The sequence below is a fragment of the Pteropus vampyrus genome, unplaced genomic scaffold, assembly GCF_000151845.1.
Source record: "Pteropus vampyrus isolate Shadow unplaced genomic scaffold, Pvam_2.0 Scaffold32, whole genome shotgun sequence".
NCBI classification, from domain to species: domain Eukaryota; kingdom Metazoa; phylum Chordata; class Mammalia; order Chiroptera; family Pteropodidae; genus Pteropus; species Pteropus vampyrus.
The window spans coordinates 7186667-7204384 of record NW_011888813.1 but is presented as its reverse complement, the minus strand read 5'-3'; the positions used below and the strand labels follow the sequence as shown (position 1 = coordinate 7204384).

At 37.7% G+C, this 17718-nt stretch overlaps 1 protein-coding gene and 1 pseudogene across 1 annotated transcript in view; both read left to right on the top strand.

The window, feature by feature from the left end:
- The window catches only part of LOC111737893 (translation initiation factor IF-2-like), an 84996-nt gene that overhangs the window by 13423 nt on the left and 53855 nt on the right, over nt 1-17718 (top strand). The gene's annotated exons all lie outside the window — the stretch shown is intronic.
- Nucleotides 3965-4083, top strand: LOC111737923 (annotated as a pseudogene).

The following is a 17718-nucleotide window of genomic DNA, read 5'->3' as shown; positions in this document are numbered from 1 at the left end:
TGCTGTACACCTGAAACTAATAAAATATAATATTGAATGTCCACTGTGATTGAAAAATAAAATTAAAATAAAAAATAAATAAATAAAAGGATGATCTGAATCTGTACAGCAAAAAGTTGGAAGATGATTTTGGGGAAGGGAAGTGATGATGAAGTAGAGCAAGAAATTTTATCAAAGAAAGGAATGTGTGGAGGAAAAGCAAGCTCCAAACTTCTATCAGAATTTTCTCTTCGAATGTTCCATGTCAAATGTCCCATGTCAGAGGGCCTCCTACATACATCCTCCCACACACATTTTTTTCCAGCTGTCGCAAATTCTCTTTGGAAGTAGATGATGCATGAATAGCAAATAAATAAACACAGCTTTGACTCAACAAGAACACTGACGACAAAGTGAGATGCCCATGCTGGGTAAGACAACCACATAATTAATTAGAAGGGTCTCTCTGCTTCTATGGTGAGCACTGGAGCCTGCCACCCTGCTTAGCATAATGTCCCCTCCACTGGGAAAGGTGCAGACCACCCGCTGTTCCCTAGCGAATAAATTGGTCTCTACCTATAAATTATTCTATGTGAAAAAAAAACACTGGCTTTTTTTTTTTTTTTTCTTTCCTAAAGCTATAAGCACAGCCTGGCAAACAACCATAGATAATTTGAAAATGAGGCTTTTAGTGACTCTAGTGACAAAAACATTGTAGTGCAGTCCAAGGTTTGACAGGGCTGCATTATTCATGAGTGGCTGTGCTGTGTCACCTGAGCACAGGGGTGAGAGCTGCTGCCCAGGGTTGCTGCAGGTGAAGATGGGCCCCACTTAAGGGGTGCAGGAACCTGCGCATTCTCTGCTTCGACCTGAAGTATGTTCACACGTTTCTAGAACCAAGTCTCCTCACAAGCGGTGAGATGGTCTTTTGGAGAGACTCACAGGTGCAGAAACTGTAGGTACTTAGGGTCATGTCTTAATGAAGTGAATTCCCAGGTGAAACATCCACCTCCATTAGCTACTTCTGGGTGTCACTAAGCTCTGACCCCGGTGTTTTCTCAGAATGTTCCGTCCTCTTGACTCTCCTGCTCATTCTTCAGGGAAGTCAGATCATGGGAGGAATGTTAAAACTAGTGAAGAGTTCCTGAAGGAACTGGAACTGACCACGGTACCACCCTCAGCCCTGCAGCCCACAACCTCCCATCAGGACAAGGTGTGCACAGGGCCAAGGGCTGTGACTGTCTGAAGCCTGGACAGCCCCTTCTAGGCTATGATCTGAGAAGACAGGTTCCAGAATTTCCTGCCCACCTTCTCCCAGGGCCGGGGTGGGCTTCTCCACTGAGTGTCCTCCCGGGGTTATGACACCTCGAGGCCCGTTTATCTAGGGGGAAGAGAGCAAGGGTGTGGGGTGTGCATACAAAACTTAGGGTTCAGGATGGAACCCCGTGGGAAGAGAATAAGCTTCTCTGTCCTACCACCTTCCACGCAGAACTTGGTAGGGTTTGAGAATTCTAAAGTCAAATCCACTCGGCCTTCTAGAACATTCCAGAAAGCAGATCAGTCACAGGAGAACTGTACACACTTTTTAAACAATTTACTGATAATAAAGATCACACAGCTTAGATACATAGTAGCTGTCATATCTGTAGCAGAACGTTCCTTACCAAAATTCCACTTAATAAATATACCAGAAAGCACTGTGCTCATGAAATACGTAGATAGGCCCCATGACATACTGGGCATTAGAAGCTGTCCAGGTATTCTTCTAGAACCTTCGCACATACTCTTGACTGTCAAGCTCTAGGCTTAACAAGAGTCTCAAACCACATTATGCCAATTATACTTTTATACTATATATAATAAAAACAAATATTTTGCAAAGCAATACCATAGGCGTACAAAAAGGGAGTTACTCATATGAAAATCTAGTTAAGTGGATTAGAAAAACATTAATGGCAAGTCAGTTAAATTTGCTTGCAAATTAGGGCAGGGAGTGGGGATGGAGAAGGCAGAATCTAAAAAATCTGTTATGATTCTACATTCAGATTACTCTCCAAGTGCTTATTTTTCATTCTACTGTAAGAAAGTGAACAGGAAATCAGAATTGATGCATTTGGTGGAGAAAGTAATATTAATGCAATCAGTGGTTCCATATGCACATGAAAGCCTGGGCGGGCATATGAAAAGCTTGGAAAAATCCGTGTCCATTTAAATTTGTTTTTTGCGTCTGTATGTTATTAAATATTTTATGATTTCTTAATTTAACTGAAATAACTTCCTAATCATCCTTGATTGATATTAAGTGACGTGTACACTATATAAATTTTCAAATGTGTACTATGGTTCTATCGGCCTTAAAACCTGGGAAACCTGTGGCTTATTATCGAGGCATAAAACTCACGCTAAAATGCTGAGCACCATCCAATGGACAGAGCTACCATAATGCTCTGTATTTCCAACTATAGTTCTGATTTATCAAAAGCAAAATGTACCTGAGAGAAAATAAAACACTGGGCTCCCAGAATGGTCTTTCTTGACAAAAGAGAAAGAGACAGAGACAGAGATAAAGATTTATTAACTGCACTGTAGTTAGGCCCCAAAGGGCTATGGATTCTTAGCATCTTCTCTGTGACCTGTGATGATTTCGAACCCTCCGTGTCAAAGGGTCAAGTCTTCCGTAACGAGCACTGACGGCCAGAGGCTGGGAAGCCATTGTGCGATCTTCACATTTTCCTTCCTAACCTCCACATTCCACCTCTCTGTGCACATGCACAGCAGGAAAGACTAATTTCTTCCCTTTTGCTAAACCCTCTTTGAAGATATTTTTCTAGCACTGCTCTGAACTGAAGCTATTTAGAGCAATTTCGTTTATCTGCATCCTTTTATTCCCTCTACCATTAGTCCAATTTCAAAAACAGTAAGAACAAAAAAAAATGTTCTCAGTTTTAAAAACAATCCTTTGTCTTATTTATCTGGCTCTGATATTTCTTTTTCTCCTCATTAGTAGAGTTTTCTAACTATCTCTCAATTTCTTCACCCACAGCAATTTGCGAAAATAATTGCTGCCCACTGCTGTCATTAATCCTTAAGGTGTGACCTACAATGAATAATAATGTTCAAAGATTTGGGCTTCTTTGTGAGTCATCAATAGAAGTCAAAGATATGATCAGAGTCCTTGAAAATTTTACAATTTAGCTGGGTAAATAAAATATGGACATTAGGGAAGATTACCAGATATCATATTAACCTGCGGAAAATAAACTAAATAAGGTACAGTAACTAAAGGAAGACCTGGGTAAAGGTTTGGAAACATTTTATTCCTGAACAATCCACTAACACAGGCATGTCATTTAACTTTCCTGGGCATCATGCCATACGTCTTTATGGAAGTAGATGGATTCGATTATATCTAAGCTCCTTTTCAATTTTTAAAGTGACAATTTTCAAACTCATCCCATCTCCCAAAATCAACAAAAAAACACTCCACAAAAAAATGGTTTTAAAAACTAATAAGATAGGGTGGGGTTAATTTAGAAAGGATAGCATTTAAAGTTCTTGAGTTCATAGAAATATATTAAAGAAAGCAATATATGCAGGCTTCAATGAAAGCAGTACGTTTTAAAATGTCAAAACGGTCCCACCAAGACGCAAGGAAAAGTTATTCTTTTTGTTACCCAGAAATCTGTACAATTTTAACCTTTGAACTCTTCTCTATTCTTAACCCAGGTCTCTTAACTCAGGTCTGCCAAGATCTGACCAAAAAAAAAAAAAGAAAGAAAGAAAGAAGGGACCCCTTCATCTTCTGACAGAAGTTATTTATCTGTCCTTATCTTGTGCTCAGCAGAGAGCTTCACTCATCAATGAACAATAAGACAGGGTCATTCTTTATATGCCGGTTTGAGCTCATCAGTTATTCAGTCAATGACATTATTCTAGAAAGCATTATGACATGTTCTTTTTTTTCCCCTTTAAGAATCGATGCCTAGTCTACGGCCACGCCACCCTGAACGTGCCCGATCTCGTCTGATCTCGGAAGCTAAGCAGGGTCGGGCCTAGTTAGTACTTGGATGGGAGACCACCTAGAAAGACCAGGTGCTATAGGCATTTAAAAAAAAAAAAAAAAAAGAACCGATGCTCAGAACCTCAACTTTCCTCTTCTCTGTAGACACAAGCAAAGAGGTCTTTATCTACTGTTCTCTGGCGTTTACCTCACTGAATAATTGCCACAGTTACCAAGCACACACTAAGTGGAGGGCTTCATATGAAGTGCCTTCAGGGAATTCAGAAATATACCAATTCAAGCCCTTGCCTACATGTTACTTTGGAGACAGGAAGACAAGGAAAATGGACAGATGAACAGCTGAGGGCAGAAGGAAGGTCATAAATGCCATAAATGCCAAAAAAATTATATCAAGGCAGAAAAGAGAGGGGTTATTTAATGGAGACTATCTGAAAGATTTGAACAGAAAGTAGCATTTGAGTTGTAAAGAAGAAAATCACCCCAACATCTCTCTTAACTCCCTCCCAAATAAACCTGAGAACAGAGATGATCAGTAATCTAAGGTTATGGCAGATTTTCTCTAATGGTCTTCCTAATGGTCGTTAGTTTTATTTTATACAAGAATAAAGGGTCCCCCACGCAGAGCTCACATGCATCAAAGGATGTGCCACCTACTTACAACCTTATGGCAACTTGGTCCCTAGTAAGTAAATCGCCAGATCCACTCGGCTACCAGGCAAACAAGTCATTGGCATGAAGGAAAAGTTCTGAAAGCAAAATTACACCTACCCTTTCCATGTTATGCTTCACAATAACTGGATCTTTTGCCAGATTATGGTTTTCTCTACTGAATGCAGACCCCCCTTAAGCTTCTCTCACTCTGCAAACTCTACCTTGGCTTTGAACAAACTCTGACGAAGGCAAAGGAAGCACAGAATGTAATCAATTCTGATTTTTCCAATTTGTTCTCCAAGCTACAAAGTGCTTTAATGAAACCAGAAGTGGCATCTTGCCTTCCAATGGAGAAGCTGCTAGGGAGAGGAGCCAGGAGCATATCAGGAATGATTCTGCAATGGTCATTCCCAAACGCAGCACAGGGAATAGGTTGTTTTAGCAAGAAGTTTACATTGAGAAATTGAAATAAATGTATCATCATTGGAAAAGACAGTTTTGTTAGGAAAAAGCAAAAAAAACAGAACAACAACAACAAAAAACACCCAAGGTAGTTATACATGTATTTATATGTAACGTACATATAGATTTTTATATGCAATTACCGGTGAGTATGTGTATTACATATATATGCAAGTACTTTTATACCTACAATACACATTTCACTACCTTTTATCATAAATAATTATGTAATGACAAATTTTAGATATGGTTTAAAAAAAAGTGTCTATTGTGAAAAGGACTGTTCCTCCATACAGACCATGAAACGTTGTCATAGACAATGAAATCTTCTACTTGACCTCCAAGAGTGACCGCTTGTACAGCCTGTTATACAAAATATTCAATGGTGGACACAAGGACAAACCTCCCATTTCTGACTACTGTACACCAGATACAGGGCAATCTTTCTGCTAATACTTAGCCATCCACATCTCTGTGGTTTTACCAATAAAAATGATAATTATTGCAGAGCTAATATTTGAATAGAATTTACAAAATACTCACCTATACACCTCTATAAGGCCAGTCTTGCCATTGGTCTTATTTTATAAGAGAGAAAACTGAGGCTTAGGACAGTTCCACAGATTTGCTCAAGTTTATCTAGGTAGTGGGTAGCAGAATAGGGGTTAAGTTCAAGGGTTCTGATTCCAAGGTTTTGCTCTTGCCTTTGAGGTGAGAAGACCTTTAAGGCTTTTCTCCCCAGGCCGTTAATCCACTACATCTTGCCCTTCACCAGCTGCTAGGGCAGCCTGCTGTCTTCCATTATCCAGAGGCCTGTAGGCTCTCTGGGGAACTGGTGATGTTGGGCATGATTTTAGTCCTGGCAGCCTGGCTGTGCTCCAGGACCTCTTTATTAGGATCATGCCATGTCATTTAAAGTTCAAAGGTGCTTGTAAACATTGCTGACAAAATGGCTCAACAATAGTGTATGAATACACGGCAAATTCAGCCTGGCCCTGAAGGGTTTGAACTGCCAGTTTCCTGCCTGCCCTGGCATTCTGTCAGTTGGTCTCCTCCATGTTTTGCTTCCCCTTCAATCTCATCCTACTCACCCTTCATCATTTCAGTATCTATCTCTGCATCCTCACTGCCTTCCTGAGCCTTAGCCCCTGCCAGGCCATCAGCTGAACTTTCTCCCTTATGAAGTTAACCCTATGTTCTTCATTCAACCTTCTCCTATCCTCTTGTCTATGACAGAATGTGGCTTCCATCTGCTTATTTGATTCCATGGTTTTTAAATATATAAGACGAGTATAATATCTATCCTTCTGAATTGATGAAAGACTAAATTAGTCATGGGACAAACATCTACTGAGCACCCGGAGTAGATAAGGTGTGTAGCATGTGCAAAAGTCAAAGACTTGACCTCAAACTAGGTCTTCTCTGATGACAAAGATGATCAGGTCTTCACTATACCAAAAACTCTTTCTCAGCACTAAAGTCCAACAAGCTCCTACTCCATCTTTCTCCTTGTATTCATGGAAATTATATTATCTCTATTTCTTACCCTCTAGCTCCTTATAATCCATTTTACACTATTCTGAAATACTTTTGAAACTTCTTTCTAAAAAGCCTACGCTATGATTTCAAAATTCGAAATCTAATGGCGTCTTTCGATCTTCGTTCGTCTTGACTTCTTTCTAAAGATTGATACCCCTGACCACTTTTCCTTTCCCTAAACTCTCCCTTCCATCAGTTTCTCTGATATCCTGTCAGTCTTCCTCTTACTTTTCTGATTACATCTGTTTTCTTCCCAAACCCTAAACATGGACAGACCTCACAGTTCTATCCTCATGTACCTTCTCTTTGATACATGATGAAATGTTACTTTAATATTACAAGGCTAGATCTCAAATCTTCAACCCAGTTCTAGCATCTGATCAGAAATTCACATGGACATGAGCAGACATACATCCATCTAGAACTTCAAACCAAATCTCTCTGGCTTGCCTTCTGACTTCTCCATTTTGACCAATGGCACTGACATCCTCTCAGTTACCCACAGGGAAAAGGTAACCACTCCTATGTCCTTTTAACTTACCACCCAAATGAGTCACTAGTGATGTCAATTCTTTCTTTACAACTTCCTCTTCATATATTTACTGCTTCTCCCATAAATGAGCTAAACTGTACTGTCTCATACCTCATTGTCTCCAGTCTCTCTTTTCTAATCACCCACAACTACTTGCAGATAAACATCCTGAAAGTATCATTGTACTGCCCTGTTCAAAACTTTATTTCTAATGCCCGTCAGGATAATGTCATTTAAACTTTTCTATTGCTGGATGCAGCCTATCTTTTTTCATTTGAGTCTAGGATTTAAATCCCAGATTTACCACTTCCTAGCTGTGTGACCTTGAGGAAGTTACTTAATCGTCCTGTGACCTGTTTCTTCATTTGTAAAATACACATGCATTTGTTAACTCACTGAAGAAAGAAAGGATAAATGAATGAATGATTGAACTAAATGTCTAAAACGCAACGTAAGAAGGAGATAATTTTGTTGTGCATGGCATTTTAGACTTACTTGATAATTCTTCAACTTTAATTCTTTGACTTTCATTTTGTTAGTCCAAGGTGGTATAGAAGGAAACATGTAAGCTTTACAGTTAGAGAAACCAGTATTCAATTCCTGAATATTTGAATGACTAGCTGTATGACATTGTTAAAGTCATTTAACTTCACTGAATCAAAGTTTTCTGGAAAATAGGGATAACGATCGTATCTTACAAGGTTACTTTAAAAAGTAGAAATAGCAGTGTGTTGTAGAAATAGCAGTAGCCACCAACTTGATGGTAATTATTAAGATTATTCTTGAGAATGGTCTGGAGGCAGCAATCAGAACATAGCCATCTCTGACACTGGAAAATTTTTAGCTTATTGGGTTCAAGAGTGCTTTATGAGGCTAAAGCGCTTGTCATTTGAAATCTAAAACAAATTAAAAAAAGAAAAAAAAAAAACATTTCCCTTATTTCATCTTAACGCATAGCTGCATAAAATATGTCGTATATGATTAAGCCCATTTTCAATACTACTTTGTCTGAATAGTAGAAAGAGGTAAAGCCATGGTTCCTGAGACCCGAGTCTTTGTCTGAGTTTTGTCACTAACTAGTTTGTGGCCTTGGGAAAGTCATTTCATTTTTCTGGGCCGAGTATTAAAAACATAACAGGAAGAAGGTTTTTATAATGCTTAAGATCTCTTTCAGCCTGAACACCTCATGAGTTCTATGGATGGAATGCCACCATTGGATTCAACTGAGAAGTGGCTTCAGATTTGAAGAACTTCTCAGAGAATCTGAATGTCACCATCAGAAGCCAAGCTCTATGATAAATAGAGTAGACATCATGTGCTGATGAGGATGACAGAGAAGATGTGGTTTCCTGAACCTGTTTCTAGTATCTGGTTTCTAGTATCACCTGTGCATTACAACCCAAAATCACTTGAACATCTAAATAACTTTAGAATTCCAACAGAACGACTTTACTCAATTAAGAAATCTGTTTAATTCCAGAATGAATAAATGTAGTCAGACAGATTTGCATGTCCAAACATTTTTTCTGCTATTAATGAAGTGTAGGCACATATTAAGAAAATCATTTAACTTCTTTAATCAAAAAGTTCCTTACAACATGGTTGTAAAGATTACATGAGGGCACTCACGCAAAGCCTTTACTTAGTAAATGGCCTGAATGCAGTAAATGCTCAATAAATGGTAATCATCATTTTCATCATTAGACTTAGGCTGTGTTTCTATGAAGTAACTAGATTAACAGTTTTTGAATGAAACAACTGAAGTGAAATAGTGACAAATGTAGACAAGCCATTACAGAGTCTAAAACTGAGGAGGTTAAGGGTTTATTTCCCAACTGCAGACAATTATGTTTATGACTGTAAATAAGTCGATTTTACTTACGTAAAAAGATACCAAGAGAGCATATCATCTTTGCGGTCCCGCTCGGCTGTAACATCCTATCAGTCAGTATATAATTTTAAGCCACACATCTTAGTGTATAATTCACCAATGCCTTTAGATTTCTGCAAAAGCAAAAATGACCGTACTGTGGAGAAGCATGGTGTCTCTGTGAACAAACCGGATTTCTCAAAAATGCTTTAGACCCTCTAAATGTCTTAAAGTTGACTGCATTTTGTTATTTCTGTATTAAGCTTATAACCATGAAAACAGTGCAGTTTAAGAAAAAATAATCTCATACAGTTTAGTTGGTTAGCTGAGAATAACAGTCAACAAAATCTAGTAGATTAAATAAAGAAAACAAACTTATAATGGCGCCTACATGATGTCTTTCCTTGTAGAGAAATAAAGTATCTCCTAATTGCTCACCTCATAACTCACATATTTCTCTTGGTTAATAAGAGACTATGTACTGAGTAATATACATAAATGTAGTTCATGCCTAAATAGCTAATATTTCTCTTCATCTTTCTTTCATGCCTTAACACATTTTCTCTCATTTTCCAGCTCCTTGAACTACATTTTTCCTTATTATATTTTAATTGACTTTTCATATTAAATTTTACTTGAAAGGATGATTTGAGTTCAAAAGCACCAAAATACTCTCATACTTTTTGAGCAAAGCCTTCTGTCATATTTAATTTGATCCAAATTTTGATAACAAATTCTGGTTTTCCTCTTTATTTTTTCCTATCACCACAATAAAATCTAATAAAGGCATAGCTAAAAATAATGGAGAGAAGAAATAGTTTCTGTCATTCAAAAACTCTGACTTCACCTTGACTTTCACTATCATGAAACTCTATCATTTTCAAATGTTTGCTTGCCTTCTTAAAATTGAATTGTTAAAGCCATATGCTATCTCCCAGCTCTGTGTTCTCATTACCATTTAAAGTGTGCTTAATATCAATTGAAAGTCAACACATCACATAACAAGGCACAGTTAGCGTGTTCTGATCTCTGCAGTTACATGGTAACTGCTCGCCTATGAAACATTCGAATTCTCCCACATATCATGTTGATAGGCAGAAACAGTTTAAACTTTAAAAATGTTAGAAGAAGGAGAAGGAGGACGTGGAGGAGGAGGAGGAGGAGGAAGAAGAGGAGGAGGAAGAGGAGAAAAATGTATTTCAAATGATGATGTGTTCAGTTACCTTAGAATTTCTAAATCTGAAATTCTTCTATCTTCTTGAACACTGGACAAATCCAGAAAATAAATTCTCACATTGAAGTCCCTTTTCTACATTAAAACAGAAAAAGAGACTTCAAAAAAAGCCTGTCTCGTGTTTGTGTCTAATCTCTAGTTTGGTCCACGATTCTACAAGGCATAAGCATGACACATAGCAAACAAAGGTGCTGGAGCTTCTCAAAAAAGAAAAAAAAATCTACACGAAAAGCATGTGTTCAACTGTTTAAATATTTATAGAAATGCTTGATTCATGTTAAGTTTCTCGTAAAGATTAGGGCAAGTGGTTATTTAGTTGACTCCACCTAAATCTGTGAGGACAGGTTCTGTGTCATCTTCAGATCTGGAAGAGAAGATAATGTGTGGAAACAAACCACTGTAAATGATCAGAGAAGGCTGTTTCCTGGCCCCTGTGTGAGAGGCCACCTCCCTGCCCTGTGCAGGGAGGGAGACTGTTTGTTTGTTGGACACCAGGATTTTAAAAGGCGTTTCCTGAACAGTCAAAAAACAAACTGTAATTTCCTGAGAGATGTAGCCACAATCCTGTCCAAAGATGAATGAAAACGAGCCCAAACCCAACCCAGAGATTTCAAATACCTACAAACCCACCGTGGGGGACTTGTGCAGGTTGGCTCTGAGCAACAAACCAAGCAAGAAACATGCTGGCCATAGTCAAATAAACTGTTCTAAGCCTTCTTCATGGCACCCAGAAAATAATATGTGTGAGGACAGGAAAATAACGGCGAACCAGAAATGGCCTACTTTTCCCACTAGGTCTCTTATTTGATATTGAGAACTTATGCAATGGGTTTTGCTTCCAGGATTTTCTATTTTAGGACTTCAAAGAAAATTCTGAATACCAATCCTATTGATGCCCTTTGAACATGGTAGACACTTATACCTCGGATAAAAGCAAGACATTAATTCCTAAGCTCGTCATATAGACTTCAAAAGGTTATTCCATATCTTTGAAAGGAATCCATGATGTCTCAAAGCTATGTGCATATTCATGTACATAATAAACAAGCATAAATAAATATACATTCAAAATATGTGCCCACCAATGGCTGAATGCATTCTCGGTGCCAAGCACCTTGTCAGGCATTTGTTTACACCCTATCACGAATCCTCACAAAACACACGTCAGTCATTAATACTAACCCATTTCTGAGATTTCCTATTTAAATTCAGCTTTAAGAAAAGTCAAATAATTGGCTCAAAGTCACACATTGTAAACATCAGCTCTTGAACCTAAGATTATGCAATTCCCAAAGCCCAGAGTCACTCTGATGTATTATTCAATTTTCATATAATCCTGATAAGAACTAGATTTTCCTTAATAGTTTCATACACACCCACAGTATTAGCCAACAGGAGATACACAGTATACGTATCTCCTGTTGGCTAATATGTATACACATTATACGTATCTCCTGTTGGCTAATACTGTGGGTGTGTATGAAACTATTAAGGAAAATCTAGTTCTTATCAGGATTATATGAAAATTGAATAGGGAAGAATTTAGGATCAGCTAAAAATGGCTGAGATTAGGACAACTCTAAGGCCCAACTCCTTTCAGAACTCAGGAGAAAATTCACAAATGTTTATTGAGCACCTACTGAAGTAAGAATTTAGGCTTTGTGATGAAGAGCTGAGTAGATGCAGTTTTAAACAGGGCATTTTAGCTGACTTGCAGAGCAAGGGAGCTGGGCACAAAAATACACCTGGAGGAAGCAGTTCAATGAAGCTCTGCCCACACACACACACACACACACACACACACACACGTACGCACGCACACACGCACGCACGCACATTGACACAAATCCGCAGACTCTCCCAGATTTAGTGATCACAGCCTACATTTTTCTTCCCCTCCCATCCCCGAAGGCAAACCTGAAATACAGATAGGACCTGAGCGAGATAGTTACATGCATCTTCAGCCATTCCATCTCGACCTGCATTTCCAACCTCCCGCTAAAGTGCCACTTCCTTTTACAGACTTGTCACTTTCCTTAGGGTCAAGCCTCTGCCTCTTGTGTCTGTGGAATTTCCTCCATTACTTCTTTGCTGTCCCCTCCTTGAGTCAGATGCTTTGTTCCATTTGTCCTCTCCTTTCTGCAGACACCTTTCCTGAACCTATTTTTATTTCAAGTTAGAAGTCAATATCCTTTCATTGTAAGGGCTCATTAATATTAGGAGACCCTCTCTGATCAAGATAAATTATTTGAAAATGTATTCTTATCTGCAGAAAAGCCCTGGGGATTCAAAGGAAGGAAGCCATGCTGATGGGTAAAAGACAGGGGGGACTGGTGTTTGAGACCGAAACATATAGCCCACGTGTATCCTCCCATGAGCACATGCTTCACATTCTCAAACACGGGAAGACACTCATCTTGGACATGTCAAGACAGAGCCTAATCTATTTTTCACATGGCTACTAAACTCCCTGGGTCTACCAACTGCAATTTGATTTGTTCTAAAGAAAGTGGACTGAAGACCTGAAATTAGAGTTGGTTCATTAAGATATTCAGAAGACCACAATTTGAGCAGATTTAAAATCTCATTGCTGTTGAAAATATAAATTTTAGCTTAGGTACATTATTTTACGTAAAAATTATCTGCAGTCATTCAGTGCCAAAAGTTTACTTGTTTGTTTAATATTGCTTAAATAAAAAGCTTAAATATTATATACCTAACATTAAATAATACTGTTTTTAGATAAATTTAGAAACATTCATAGCAGATACTTGTGATCTTAATATTCTAAATTAGCAGGCGAATGATAGGATCCACAGTATGTAAGTGAACAGAAATTTTTAAAATAATTTTTTTTTTTAAATCAGATGCTAAATACCTTTAATGCTAAGAGCCAAATGTAAAATTATTTCAATTCAAGGAAAACAAAACAAAACAAAACAGGAAACTAAGACATATGTTAACAATGCTAAACAATCAAAAGAAATTGTTAGGGCTGGCAATGACATAGAGTCCAGGACCTATAAAACATTAATTGGTTCCCACAGAGACTATAAATACCTAGCAATATCCCCTGGTTCCAGACCCCAAAAAGTACATGACGAATTTAAAATCCTACCAGCTCTTACTGATTTTGGCACAACACGTTTTTAATTGTATCATATCAATAGGGTTTAACTAGTATTTAAAGAGAAATCATATGAAAGGTATGACAAGTCTTAAATTAACCTACTGGCCATGTAGCCAGGAATTGAGATATGGAAAAAGAGCTTGAATATCATGAGGAAGAGGCAGCCATTATCTTCATGGATTTAATAAAAGTAACACAATGGAGCTACAAAAACATCACAGAAAAATTTAGAAATTTCAGGAAAAATTTAAAAATTCATCGATTAACCATTTCGAAAGCCAAGCAAAGAAACAAAAAATTAACCTAGAGATATTATCTAGCCATTTAGTCAAATAACCTTTTTCTCCTTTCTCCTGAAGTTAACCTAAATTTTCTTAAAGATGATCACAGTATAATCCAGTGGCAATTATATAGTATAAGAGGAAAAGAAAATGTTATCCAGATGTGAACCAAAATGTAGCATATAGTAGATGAAGATATATTTTGTGTATTTTCCCTCCACTCATTTGAAAATATGCAAAATACTATGTAATTTGAAAATATCATGGACTGACTACAAAGAAAGCCCTGTGCTCATGGAACTGATGAGGGAGCATGTTCTCCAGCTGAGGATTCCTCAGAGCACATTGCATGGTGTTCTGTGTGAACAGGTGCAGAACTGATGTGTTAGTTTTTGACTGAGCAAGTAATTCCAACACTTCTTTGCACATGCCAGGCTCTATGCATTCTCAGAGGTGATACACTTTTCTCAACAAAGAGAAAAGAGTGCACCAGTTCTTCTTACCTGGTAAAGAAGGAAGGGAAGATGAGGTTCTCTACTTATTGTGTCCCCATTTGCAGCTCAATTGCTACCAGATTGGGAGAGAAGCCAGGATGTGGCTGTTGGGATGTGAAGGGCTAAAAAAAAAAAAAGAGGACCTAACACCTTCCTTCTCTAGAGTCACTTCCTTCTTGTCCTATTTAGTCTTCCATCATCACAGATTACACTGACATTGAGAAATATGGAACATTCAGAAATATGAAAGCCATCTTCATCCTATCACTTGACATTTTTTCAGCTTATAAAATATTTTTGTTCTCTTCTCGCATCTATTTTAATGATCCATCTCAGGTAGGGTGAAATCTACTATGTAGAGAATGTTTTTTTTTTAATTTGAAAAATCAACTTATAATTTACTTTATTTCAATTTAGTGGAGTGAGTCATTCATTTCTTAACTGTTACATGTGTCTAAAACAATAAGATAAATGCATATTAAATTTATATAGCATTCCATGTAAGCATAATGGCTCTTTATTCCCCACATCCATAAGAGTCAAGGCTTAGCTCACAAAATGTTTATTATGCAATAAGAATGCTATATATTCAACAGACAAAATTTCAACTTATTTATAAATTAAGTAGCCATGTACTCCTGTCACTCACTAACATAAAACTAAGAAGAAACATTTAGCTGCCTACTAATGTAGAGATACAAGGATTTATTTTATGTTCAATGAACTATTTGTTTGTGTTAATTGGCAAAAACAACTAGATAGCTAATTTGCAAGCCCAAGGTGATGAGATTTCTGATCACCTGAGCATGTGCCTAAGTTATATTTCAAATGTTTAATCAGAACCTGCCTCATAACTTCCTCAAGCAAAGGGCAGGGCTGTGTGGTCTGTCTGTCCCCTGCCTGTGCATTTTCAGATGTTCAGAGTCCAAGCTCTTTTCCATTGTAGATTTTCTAACCTGGAGAGTGGATTCCTACAAGACAATGCACTTCAAATACACTTGCACTGAGAGAAAGCAAGATGTGCCCTCAGCTTCTGGAAGTGAATGGATAACAAACATCAACACCAAGATGCCACTGATGTACACTTTCATTCTGTTTTTCCAAAACAGTTTTATATTTACCCAGATGCTCAGGGACTACAAAGGCTGAGAAAGTGTATACCACTGAGAACCAAAACTAACTTGAGGATTGCTTGGGAAAGATTTATGATGCTCCCTCTTGGCTGTCTTTCTGTAGTATTTTACATATCGATGGCTGACAAATGGACAATTTCATCTTAGAAAATTAATTCAAATGAATAATGCTTTGTTTTCAAAAATTAGATTTACTTTTCAGTAAACTGAATCTCTTAGAATTTCTTTCAAATTTTTTTACAGTTAATATCTTACCATTCTCCAAAGTCAAAGGTAAGAGGCCTTATGACACAAAGATGGTTCTTATTTTGTCAAAAGAAAAAAAAAAAGAAGTAACACAAATGATTCAGTGACTTGCTCAAGGCCACTCAGCAATTCAGAAGAAATGGATAAGAATGAGAAGTCTGTCTAAGGGAACACGTGACTGTATGACCCAAGCACACATTCAGCAAGGAAAGGGAGATGAATGATTAAAAAATGCTCACGGTACGGTTCCTCATGCATGCTGCTATTTCTATGTATTGACTTCAGCATGCCATTTTTAACCGACTATACACTCAAAGAGAACAGGAAGGTATTTGTCAATGCAGTTAGGGGCTAAAGCTGTCTGTACAGGAGAGAGAGATAGAGACAGAGAGAGAGAGAAAGGAAGAGGAGGTGAAGAACTGACAGCTGCAGCTATGCGCTATATAAATGGGGAGAGACAATATAATCCAAGAGTTAAAAGAAGGAGAGTTAGTCTGAGACGTTCCCAAGCTCTGGCATGTAACTAGCGTGTAGTGGTTCTCAATAGGACGATTTTGCTTTCCTCCCTCAGGGGACGATTTTAATTGCCATAACCGGGAGTGCCACCAGCATTTAGGGTAGAGACTCTGGATGAGACCATGAATGCTGCTCGATCTCCTACAAGGCACAGCACAACTCCCCACAACAAGGACCTACTTAGCTCAAACTGCCAAAAGTGCTGCAGCTGAGAAACTCTGAACTAGTGATATGACATTGAACAAGTTCTTAACTTTCTGGAAGCCAGGTCTCCTTATCTGTATAATATTGATAATTATACAACAGAACCTACCCTGAAGTGCAGATGAAGGTACCACAAAAGATAATTCAAGAAAGCACTTCATTCAGTTCCTAGAATGCTGATTGAATGGGAAGTATGTATTCTTATTTTTACGACTAATAATGCCCATGCCTTTCACTTAACAACACATGAAGAAAAAAAGGAAATCTAAGAATAACCACTCATTTTACATTTACGATAGTTTTTTTAAAAAAGTCAGTACTCAAATAGTCACATTTGATTAATTCTACAATATTTAACCTAATCTCAGTACCACCAATAAAAAAGGAAGTTACATTAAAAGCAATCCCCCAGAACAGGCCCTCATCATTCAGCATGGGAGAGCTCCAGCAATCTGGGTAGGATGACTAAGATAATACGGCCCTGTGGGTAGAGTTCAATCAGGAGAAATGTATGCTAAAAGGGGGTGTTAAAATTATTATCATTTTAATATCATCTTTGAAATAGGAGCTCTTATTCCAAGGATAAGTTTTTATTTCAAGTCTTAAGGGTTTAGATTTCATTCTTTTGAACTGTCAACTGTGAAGACCACATCTAAAGAGAGTCTGCATTTGCTGGACGTGTGGTCGCGTTTGAGTTAACAACAGCAAAGTGCTCACTTAAAAAAAAAAAAAAAAATTCCACACTCAGGTCCTTTAATTTGTTGAAATAGTTAGAACTTGAAGAGCAAGTCCCAGTTCAAAAGACCTACGAATCGAATATGTTTTTCTGCTTTAGGTGGTGAAGAGGGCCAGAAACCACAAGTTTATACATCAAATGAACAAACAAAACAAATTGAGAAAAACTCGGACGGCAGAAGTAAGTAGCTCTTCCACAGGAATTGTTGGAACTGTTGGCACACTGGTGTCTGCTGTCGGTGCCAATTAGAGTGACCAAGACGAGCTCTGCTTTTTTTTTTTTTTCATTCCTTTAGCCAGCTGCAAACTGATGACGAAGCAGTTTCACAGCTAAAATCTACTTTTGCTCATTACCTGAAATGCTGAAAGAATGTAAATGTGGTAAGTTGGAGTTTTTTTTAAGATTTTTTTGAAAACAGAGTAAAACTAAGCTTCCTCATTTGATAGTAAAACTGGAAATTACAACACCTTCTCTAAGACATCACCAAGATGCTGGTTATATATAAAAAGTGTAGATTTCCCTTAGGCCAAACCAGAGATAAGTGATCTATAAATTAGGAAAGCCAATTCCGAAATTTTTTTTAAAACTCTCAACTATGTTTAATAGTCACATGCTCCCTGGGAGTTTCTTTGACTCACTAAATTCCATGAAAACTAGCTTACCTTCTTGTGTTGGCCTTTCAGATATGAA